The 10,330-nt window shown below is 35.4% G+C and overlaps 1 pseudogene; it reads left to right on the top strand.

The window, feature by feature from the left end:
• The first annotated feature begins 5,416 nt into the window (after positions 1-5,416).
• Positions 5,417-6,015, top strand: LOC103268141 (annotated as a pseudogene).
• The last annotated feature ends 4,315 nt before the right edge of the window (positions 6,016-10,330 follow it).

Below are 10,330 nucleotides of genomic sequence, written 5' to 3'. Positions count from 1 at the left end.
AGTCAAATTGTTCCTTGCAGAAAACATAATCTTATATTGAAAACACAAAGATTCCACAAAAAACTCTTAGATTTGATAAATAAATTCAGTGAAGTTGCAGGAGACAAAAATCAACATACAAAAAGAAATGGTGATTTTATATACCAAAAATAAATTGACTGAGAAAGAAATCAAGAAGATAATCCCACTTACAGTAGCTACAAAATATGCCCAAGAATAAATTTAACCAACGTGGTGAAAGATCACTACAAGAAAAACTCCAAAACACTGATCAAATAAATTGAAGAGGAAACAACAAAAAAAAGACATTTCATGTTTATGGATCAGAATAATTTATGTTGTTAAAATATTCGTACTTCCTAGAACAATCTACAGATTCAACAAAATCTCTATCAAAATAGCAATGTCATTTTTCACAGAAATAGAAAAAAAAAAACTATATGGAACCAAAAAGAACCCAAATAGTCAAGGCAATCCTGAATGAAAAGAACAAAGTTGGAGACATCACACTACCTGACATCAAAATTTATTACAAGGCTATAGTAACCAAAATAGCATGGAATTGGTATAAATATTGACACAAACTAATGAAACAGAATAGATAGCCTAAAATAAATTCATGTATTTATTGAATTGATTTTCAACAAAAGTACCAAAAACATATATTGAGGAAAAGACACTCTTCGACAAATAGTGCTAAGAAAATTAGATATCCATATGCAGAAGAATTAAGCAGGACTTCAATCTCTTACCATCTATAAAAATTAACTTAAGATGTATTGAAGATTTAAAATTAGATCTGATAAACTATAAAACTACTAGAAAAGAACATGAGAGAAACTGTTTGGCACATTGGTCTAGGCAAAATTTTTTGACTAAGACCTCAAAAGCATAGGAAACAAAATAAAAAATAGACAAACAGGACTACATTAAACTAAAAAGTTTCTGTACAGCAAAATAAAACAATCAATCAAGTAAAGAGACAACTTTCTAAATGGAAGAAAATATTTGTTAATGATTAATCCAAGGGACTCATGTCCAAAATATACAAGGAACTCAAACAATTCAACAATATAAAAACAAATAACCCCACTATAAAGTAGGCAAAGGACGTACATAAATATTTCTCAGAAGAAGACATACAAATAGCCAACAAGTATATGAAACAATGCTCAACATCACTGATCAGTAGGGAAATGCAAATAAAAACCACAGGAAAATATTATCTTACCCCAGTGAGAATAGCGATGATTAAAAAGACAAAAATAACACATGCTGGCAAGGATGTGGATAAAAAAAATAAAATAAAAAAAAAACCTTCTTATACACGTGTTGGTGGTCATATAAATTATTACAGCCACTATAAAAAACATTATGAAGATATTCCCTTCCCCCCAAAATAAAGAAAAACTATAAATAGAACTACCATGCAATTCAGAGATTCCTCTCCTGGGTATTTATGCAAAGGAAAATAGGTGCATATGTCAAAGAGACACCTGCATTTTCATGTTTATTGCAACATTATTCACAATAGCCAAGATATGGAATCAGCCTAAGTGTTTATCAATAAAAGAGTGGGTAAAGAAAATGTGGTATATGTACACAATGGAATACCATTTGACCTTAAAAGAGAATGAGAAGCTGAGCATGGTAGCTCACACCTGTAAATCTAGCTAGTTGGAAGACTGAGACAGGAGGATTCCTTGAGCCCAGGAGTTTGAGTCTGCAGTGAGCTATGACAACTACATTCCAATCTGAGCAACAGAGGGAAACTCCATCTCCAAAAAAAGAAAAGAAAAAACATCATGTTATTTGCAGCAAGCAGCATGAGAAACATGATAGAATTGGAAGTAATTATGTTAAGTAAAATAAGCCAGTCAGTGAAATACATATATCACATGTTCTTATTCATATGTGGGGGCTAGAAATGTTGATTTCATGGAGGTAGAGAATGGTCGATAGCCATACCACCCTGAACCTGCCTGATCTCATCTGATCTCAGAAGTTAAACAGGTTCAGGTCTGGTTAGTACTCAGATGGGAGAATAGAATGATAGATACCAGAGACAAGGAAGGATATGTTGATGGTGGGGAGATAAAGAGAGTTAAGGTGAACGGGTACAAACACAAAGTTAGATGGAAGAAATAAGTTATAATGTTTGATAGCTGAGTAGGGTGACTATAGTTTATAGCAATGTTTTGTGTATTTCAAAATAGCTCAAAGAGAGGAATTGAAATGACCCCAACACATATAAATGAAAAATACTTGAGGTGATGGACACTCCAAACACCTTGACTTGATTATTAAATAGTCTATGTGTGTAAAAAAATCACATATGTACTCCATAAATATGTATGTATGTATTTAAATATTGTACAAATATTTGTATCAATAAAAAATTATGCTACTAGAAAAAATAATACTTTATTGTAGTTCTGAATATTTTTTAACCATGATGCTGTGCTCTTTCTTTAGGTGCATTTAAATCCTGTTAAAACTTAAAATAAATTTCACAAATTATGTTTGCATCAATGGAGTCATTTTTATTGATCTTGCAGGCCAATATATTTTTATTCCCCCTTTAATGTCACTGGAGGCACAACTTGAGGACAAAGGTGTATCATTAGCTGAAAAGGCAATGACTATATTAAGTCATTCAGGAGGTGGGTAGGATTGGGGAGTACGTTGTACAAGGAAAGAAAACAGCATGTGCAGGTATTAAAGTGCTTGGTATATCCAAAAACTGAAGGCAAGATATTATAACAGACTCTAAATGCAAAATAAGGCGTATTAGACAGTGAAGCTGGAGAAAGGTTTGGGTCTATATCCTTGTGGAGACTTGATTTTTCATGTTGATTCTTGTGGACATTCACTCAATTCCAATCTGATTTGACTGTGCAGTAGAGGTCCATTACTTTCATAATAATTCTGTTTAACAAACCATTCCAAAACTCAGTGGCTTAAAAAACACATGTATTTATTTTTTCTCGCACATCTGCAAACTGGCTAAGAACTGAGGGTTCTGGGCTGCATGGGGCTCTAAGCTGCGGGTTGGGACCAGATCTGTTTCATGAGTCTCACCTTTCCTGGGTTAGCACTTTTGCCCTGATAGTTTCCTCTCATAGCCGTAGCAAAAATGCAATTGGTTAGCCAACTACACAAGCACATTTTAAGCCTCCACACAAATAATGTCTACTAATGTCCCATTGGACAAAGCAAGTCACATGGTGGGCTCTATGTCAAGAGTCATGGAAGTACACTCTGTCTATTTTAGAAGGAAATACAAGATTGTATGAGCTTCCTCTCCTCTTTATAATAATACACTAGGGTCTCACGCATATGCTACCCCTGGGATGCATTCTGGAAATCAAGTTATAGGGGAAAGAGCAGAATACAATCCTTCTGATGCTCATTCACAATAGTAACTTCCCTCATAAACCTAAACCAACTGACCCACTTTAGAAATCATCCTGTCTTATTTTGCCATATAACAGTGAGATTCTAATGTGTAGGAGACACTGGGAATCCTTGAATGTAATCATCACAGCTTCTACTATTTGCTAGTGACCACTGGAACCAGGGAGTCTATTATTGGCTACTGATCCTTGGGACCAGTTTTTACTATTTGCTAAAGACTTCTGGTGCCACAGTATGTAGTGACTTGTCATTTTTGTTGAGACACAAAAAAGTATGATAATGGTAGGAGTAAAAGTTTGGGCTAAAAGATTAATTTACTATGCTCACCAAAGTGAGGTTTTGGTGATTGATTACTTTGTGCTGTCCTGGTTACCCAACCTCACCCATATTATCTTCCTGTTAAGGAGTCAACTTGACTTTTGTTAATGCTGACATCTCATCTGGTCCTTGTTCTCTTATGCTGCAAAAAGAAGCATTAAGAACAGTAATTCCTATTCATTTGCTTAGGGAAAACATCTGGAGGATTGTCTTTGTTTTTCTTCAGTTTTCATCTGGTTGTTTGGCATTTTGTCAAAAGTTGTACTCTGAGAAGTTTAAAAAGTGATCCTAGTTGGTATGTTACTTCCTCTCCACTATATAATAATACACCAGAGTCTCACTCATATGCCACCCCTGGGATGCACGCTGGGAACCACATTACAGAAGAAAGAGCAGGATAAATTCCTTCTGATGCTCATTCACAACAGCAAGTTCCCTCATAAACCTAATACAATGGACTCACTTTAGAAATCATCCTGGGTCTTATTTTGTCACATTACAATGAGATTCTAATGTATAGGAGGCTCTGGGCTTTTTCAAATTTAACCATCACAGTTTCCAATATTTGCTAATGATCCCTGGGATCAAAGCATGTAATCACTTGTCATCTTTGTTGAGACACATTTTTAATGTGTCCCTATCTTGGTGTCACAATTCTGTTCTTTAATTATTGTTGTTTTTTCTTTTCTTAGGGAAAATTAACTTTAATAACAACAATTCAAACTTGGAAAATATCCAAGTGTTTTGGGATATAACCCTTATGAATGCAGAAAGTCTTTCTTGATCTTTTCTCTGAACAAAAGAACAGTTATAAACTCCAGTTTAATACTTCAAATAAAATGTTTAAAAAAACACATCAGGGAAGCTGTGTATATATTTAGTGAATAATGATAATACATATTCTATTTTTGTTCCTGAGCTGGCTTTTCTGCATCAGCAAAGCACATATAGAATTAATGTGTTCAAGTTCTAGATATGGCCTTTGGCACAATCAGATAAAGAAGGGAAGTGCAGGGGAGGGAGCAACATATGAGGAATTGAGACCTGATAAGATAGAGACAGGCATTGTGAAACAAGGGCAGATCTAGTCAGACAAGGGGATAGTATTGGCTCTCAGCTGCATAGTGAAGAGACCATGTATGCCTATGTAAGACCATGAAAACAAGCAACTAAAAAAACCAACAACATGTTTTAGGATTCCATGTAGGAACTCAGGCCTTAAAAATCTAGATTTAGTCAATATTGCAGATGCATGTCAGTGGAACACCTTCTACTAGATTGTGTGTGTTTCTCGAAGGAAGGGACCACATCTGACTCTTTCCTTTGCATCTCTACTTTTCAGCATACTGCTTGACTCAGAACAGGCACGTAACACATGCTTGCAGAATGAATGAGTAAATATACACATATATAAATGAATATATGGAAGTGTGTTGAAAAATAGCAAGGCCCGGTCTTTGAGGATAGAGTAAAAAACAGAGGTCTCCTATCTGCTGGGTAGGTTGGAGAAGGTCATGGAGATCAAGGCAGATTGTCCTTTAGTGGAGAATGATCAAGAGAAGTACTTGAGTCCAAAAATTAAGATAGGAATCTATTGGCAGATCTTAGGAATAGTGTACAAATTTACATAGCAAGTGATGTCACATTAGAATTGGGTCATGGGAGATTCTAGAAAAGCAAAATGTAGGGGTGTGTGTCTAACCTTTTGGACTGTAACCTGGTCTATAGCAGGAAGCTGGAGGAGTTGAAGGAGATAATCCTGGCCCACAAATTCCTGGCTACTAGAACTGACCAGGGCAGCAGAACTGCATTGTATTGGGCATGCTCAGCCAGACATACAGAAATTATTGAATTTTTGTTGCAACTTGGAGTGCTAGTGAATGATAAAGACAATACAGATTGGCCTCTTCATATTGCTGCTTCTGCTGGCCAGGATGAGGTTGGAAAAATGCTTTTGGGAAAAGGTGCTCAAGTTAATACTGTCAATCAAAATGAATGTACTCTTCTACATAATGTGACTTCCAAAAATAAGCATGAGATTGCTGTCATGTTATTCGAAGGTGGAGCTAATCCAGATGCTAAGGACCATTATGAGGCTACAGCAACACACTGGGCAGCAGCCAAGGACACTTAGCCTGTGATGAAGAGAGAGCAGAAGAAGCAAAACTATTGGTGTCCCAAGGAGCAAGTGTTTACATTGAGAATAAAGAAGAAAAGACATCTCTGCAAGTGGCCAAAGGTGGCCTGGGTTTAATACTCATGAGAATGGTAGAAGGTTAAGCAGCTTGACTACATTCTTACTTTGCTTTGTTGTTGTTCCCAGTGTCCTGAAAATTAATGTACTTGTGTACAAGATATCATCTTTCAATGATGCAGTTTTCTCACCTTTAAGATCTTATAAACATGTTGACTATTGTTCCTGTTGAGATAGTTATTCTAAGCCAATAGTTTGCCTTCAAGGCATTGAATAACTGTTGCGATAGTTCTACTGTTGTCATGTATTATTCTATATTGAATTTGGGTTAGTTTTTGAGTAAGTGATTCTGTGGGTGCTGTAAGTCTTCAGCACCCTCCCGTGCACCTTCTGTCCCCATTTGAGGCAAGAGAGCCCTGATAGCAACAGGTCAGTTGTTCTGCCAAATGACTCTAGGTGGATTTTAGAATATTCCTTCATACAGTTGAGACACATCCTGACTTGTTTTTGAAATACACTCTGGCCTATGCCAAATATTTCTGGTTTTTTTTTTTAACCATAAGATTTAATGTATTTTTGTGATAGGAGGAATATTTATATATTTTAGTGAACCAAATTTCAAGCTGGAGGGCATGCTCTAAGATCATGAAAAACAATAGTCCATATACATAAGTATTTTTCTCATGAGCTGCTTCTCTCCAAAATAAAACATATGGTGTTTAAAAAGGAAGTTTTAAAGCACCTATATTGAGTTATCCTGTATTAAAAAGACTGTTAGACTTGTTAAATGACATGTAACAGAAATGTATTTTGATTTGTATTTCAGAAATTAAAAAACAATTTTAAAAAAGAATTAGGTCACAAGGTGACAGCAAGATAAGAAAGACTTCCTACTACATATCCTAAGTGTTGCATAAGAGCTCCTTAACCGTCCCCAACCAAGTACAGAAAATGTCCCTCAGCTAGACATGAGGGTCAAGTGACCTGCACTGATGGAAAAGAAGGACTATTTGGTTAGGAGACTAATGAGATCATCTAACTATGTTTGTTTGTTTTTAAGTGTCATTCAATGTTGAAATCTTAAAGTCTATGTGAATAATGCTTAAAACCCTAGTAAACCTATGCTGTCTGATTTTGGTATTGTGGTACAATGAAATGAGAGCAGTCCATCAAATAAAAATAAGGAAAATATTCCCAGTCCTCATGTATAAATACCAAAGACCTATAGGGATTCCAACTCATATTGCATTTAAAAAACTTCTTTCTCCCCTAAAATCAAAGAAAAATTTGCCAAGAGAGCATCAATAGCAAAAATACTTGTTCCAGACATCTTTACTAGCCAATCTATAAAATCTATACAAAATAAGAAACTCCGAGATCCCAAGATGGCCACAGGGAAGTAGCCAATCGGAACAAGGGATGACAAATCCAGTCATCAATAAACTTGGGCAGCTTAAGCAGATATGGACTGAGGAAGCACCCTGCATCCCTCAGTGGACTCTTGGAATGCACAGGGAGCAAAGAAGAGAGACACAGGAAAAAAAAAAAAAAAATTCCAGCATCCCTTCTTGATAAAAACTCCTAGGCATCAAAGAAATACCTAGGCATCAAAGGAACATTTCTCAGAACAGTAAGAGTCATTTATGACAAACCTGTAGCCAACGTCATGCTTAATTGGCAGAAGCTGGAAACATTGCCCCTAAGAACTGGAACAAGACAAGGATGCCCACTCTTACCTTTCCTGTATAACATAATGCCAGAAGTCCTAGCCAAAGCAATCAGGCAGGAGAAGGAAATCAGGGTTATCCAAATAGGAAAAGAGTAATTAAAAAAAAATCCTTCTTTGTGGATGATATGGTTTTATACCTAGAAAACCCTAGAGAATCTATCAAAAACCTCTTCACACTGATAAACAACTCTGGTAAAGTCTCTAGATACAAAATAAATGCTCAAAAGATAGTTGCATTTCTGTACATCAAAAACAAGCAGGCTGAGAACCAAATTTAAAAAATGCAATTTCATTCACAATAGCCACACACACAAAAAGAAATACCATGGCATCCACCTAACTAAAAAAGTGAAAAACCTTTACAATGAGAACTACAAAACACTGCTCAAAGAAATCTAGTATGATAAAAACAAAAGGGAAAACATCCCATGGTCATAGATTGGAAGAATCAATATCATCAAGATGTACATCCTACCCAAGGCAATCTATAGGTTCAATCCAATCCTTATCAATTGCCAACATAATTTTTTCATGGACTTAGAAAAGACAATACAGAAATTCATATGGAAGCAAAAAAGAGCACAAATAGCTAAAGCAATCCTCACCAAAAAGAACAAAGCTGGAGGCATCACACTTACAGATTTTAAACTTTACTATAAGATTACAATAACCAAGATGGCATGGTTTGGTAACAGGAATAAGCACATAGACCAATGGAACAGGACAGAGAATTCAGACATAAAAACATGATCTCTCAACTCATTCATTTTTCACAAAGCTGTCAACAAACATTGGGGAAAGGAAATCATATTTAGCAAAAAGTATTGGGGAAAATTGGCTAGCCACATGCAGAAGAATGAAACTGGACCCTTACCTATCTACACATACAAAAATTAACTCAAAATGGATGATGACCTAAATGTAAAACTGCAAACTATAAGAATCTTAGAAGAAAATATATGGAACATTTCACTTGACATCAGCGTAGGCAATGAATTAATGGCCAAGTCCTCAAAACAAAGGCAACAAAAGCTAAGATAGTTAGGTAGGCCCTCATAAAACCAAAAAGTTTTTGCACAGCAAAATAACTCATTGAGAGAATAAAGAGACAACCACAGGATGGGGAAAAATATTTTTAAGTTATGCATCTGACGAAGGCCTAACATCCAGGATCTACAAGAAACTCAAACAAATTGAAAGAAAAAAAAATCAACCTCATTAAAAAGTGGGCAAAGGACATGAACAGATGCTTCTCAAAAGACAACATATAAGCAGCCAACAAACACATGAAAAAATACTCAACTTCACTAATCGTCAGAGAAACTCAAGTCAAAATTACAATGGGATACCACATAACACCAGTAATGATGGCTGCCATTAATAAGTAAAAAAACAGCAGATACTGGTATGGCTGCAGAGAAAAGGAGATGCCTCTACATTGTTGGTGGCGATGTAAGCTAGTTCAACCTCTATGGAAAGCAGTGTGACAATTTCTCAAAGAACTAACAATTGAGTTTACATACGATCCAGCAATCCTTATCCTGGGAACATACACAGAGGACCATAAATTACTCTACCAAAAAGATATCTGGACATACATGCTTACTGCACACTATTCACAATAGCAAAAACAAGGAAGCAACCCAGAGGCCTATTGGATTGTATAAAATAATGTAGTATATATACATGATGAAATATTATGCAACCATAAAGGAAAACAAAATCATGGCCTTTGCAGCAACTTCGATGTGGTTGGAGACCATTATACCAAGTGAACTGTCACAGAAATAAATAACTGAATACCACATGTTCTCACTCATAAGTGGGCCCTGAACACTGGTCACACAAGCACAAGGATGGGATAGTTAGGTGTTGGACATTGCCAGAAAAGAAAGGAAGGAAGACTGGAAGGAGAAGAGTACATGGCAACACATTGGGTACTATCAGGGAAAGAGAGGGCCAGCTAGAAGCCCAAACTTTACCTGCATGCAACCTACTTATGTAGTAAATCCCCACTTATACCCCACAACTCTAAAATAAAAAATAAATAAAAGAAACTCAGACTATTTGAAAATATTTCTGAACATATAGAAAAAAGATAAAGTTTATGTATTTGTTTTATGAAGTCTCTATTATCAAAATCTGACAAAATAGCATAGAACCATAAAATTAAATAAAAACATCCCCTATAGCATTATTGCAAAAATCAAAAGTAAGATATTGTCAGACAAACCACAGTCATGTATTATGGGAATATATACATGGAAATAGGAAAGTCTTTGATGTTGAGGGTGGTTATTAAAGTAAAGTATTGTGGTGTTCATACTAGGAATTTTAAAAAGGTCAAATATATGGAAATATATTAATTCAATAGGAATATTTATAGATCCAAGGAGAATAGTCATTTGGCCATACCCATAAAAGCCAAAAGGCATTTGATAAAATTATTTGACAACAAAAATGAATTGGTAATTCCCTGATCATAATATTGAATCATTATGGGTTTCATAATCAAATGCTTGAAAAATTTTCATTAAAGTTAGATGCAAGCTAAAGATGTTTACCTACATTTATTAGCTGTATTTTTCTGAAGGTACTAGCAATGCCCTGAGTCAAAGTAGAACAATAAGAGACTAATAAAGATTAGAAGAGATAATGTTAAATTTTTATTC

This window comes from Carlito syrichta, unplaced genomic scaffold (assembly GCF_000164805.1).
Source record: "Carlito syrichta isolate Samal-C Ts95f unplaced genomic scaffold, Tarsius_syrichta-2.0.1 Scaffold308777, whole genome shotgun sequence".
NCBI classification, from domain to species: Eukaryota; Metazoa; Chordata; class Mammalia; order Primates; family Tarsiidae; genus Carlito; species Carlito syrichta.
The sequence above is the reverse complement of the archived record's forward strand: the minus strand, read 5'-3'. Positions and strand labels throughout refer to the sequence as shown.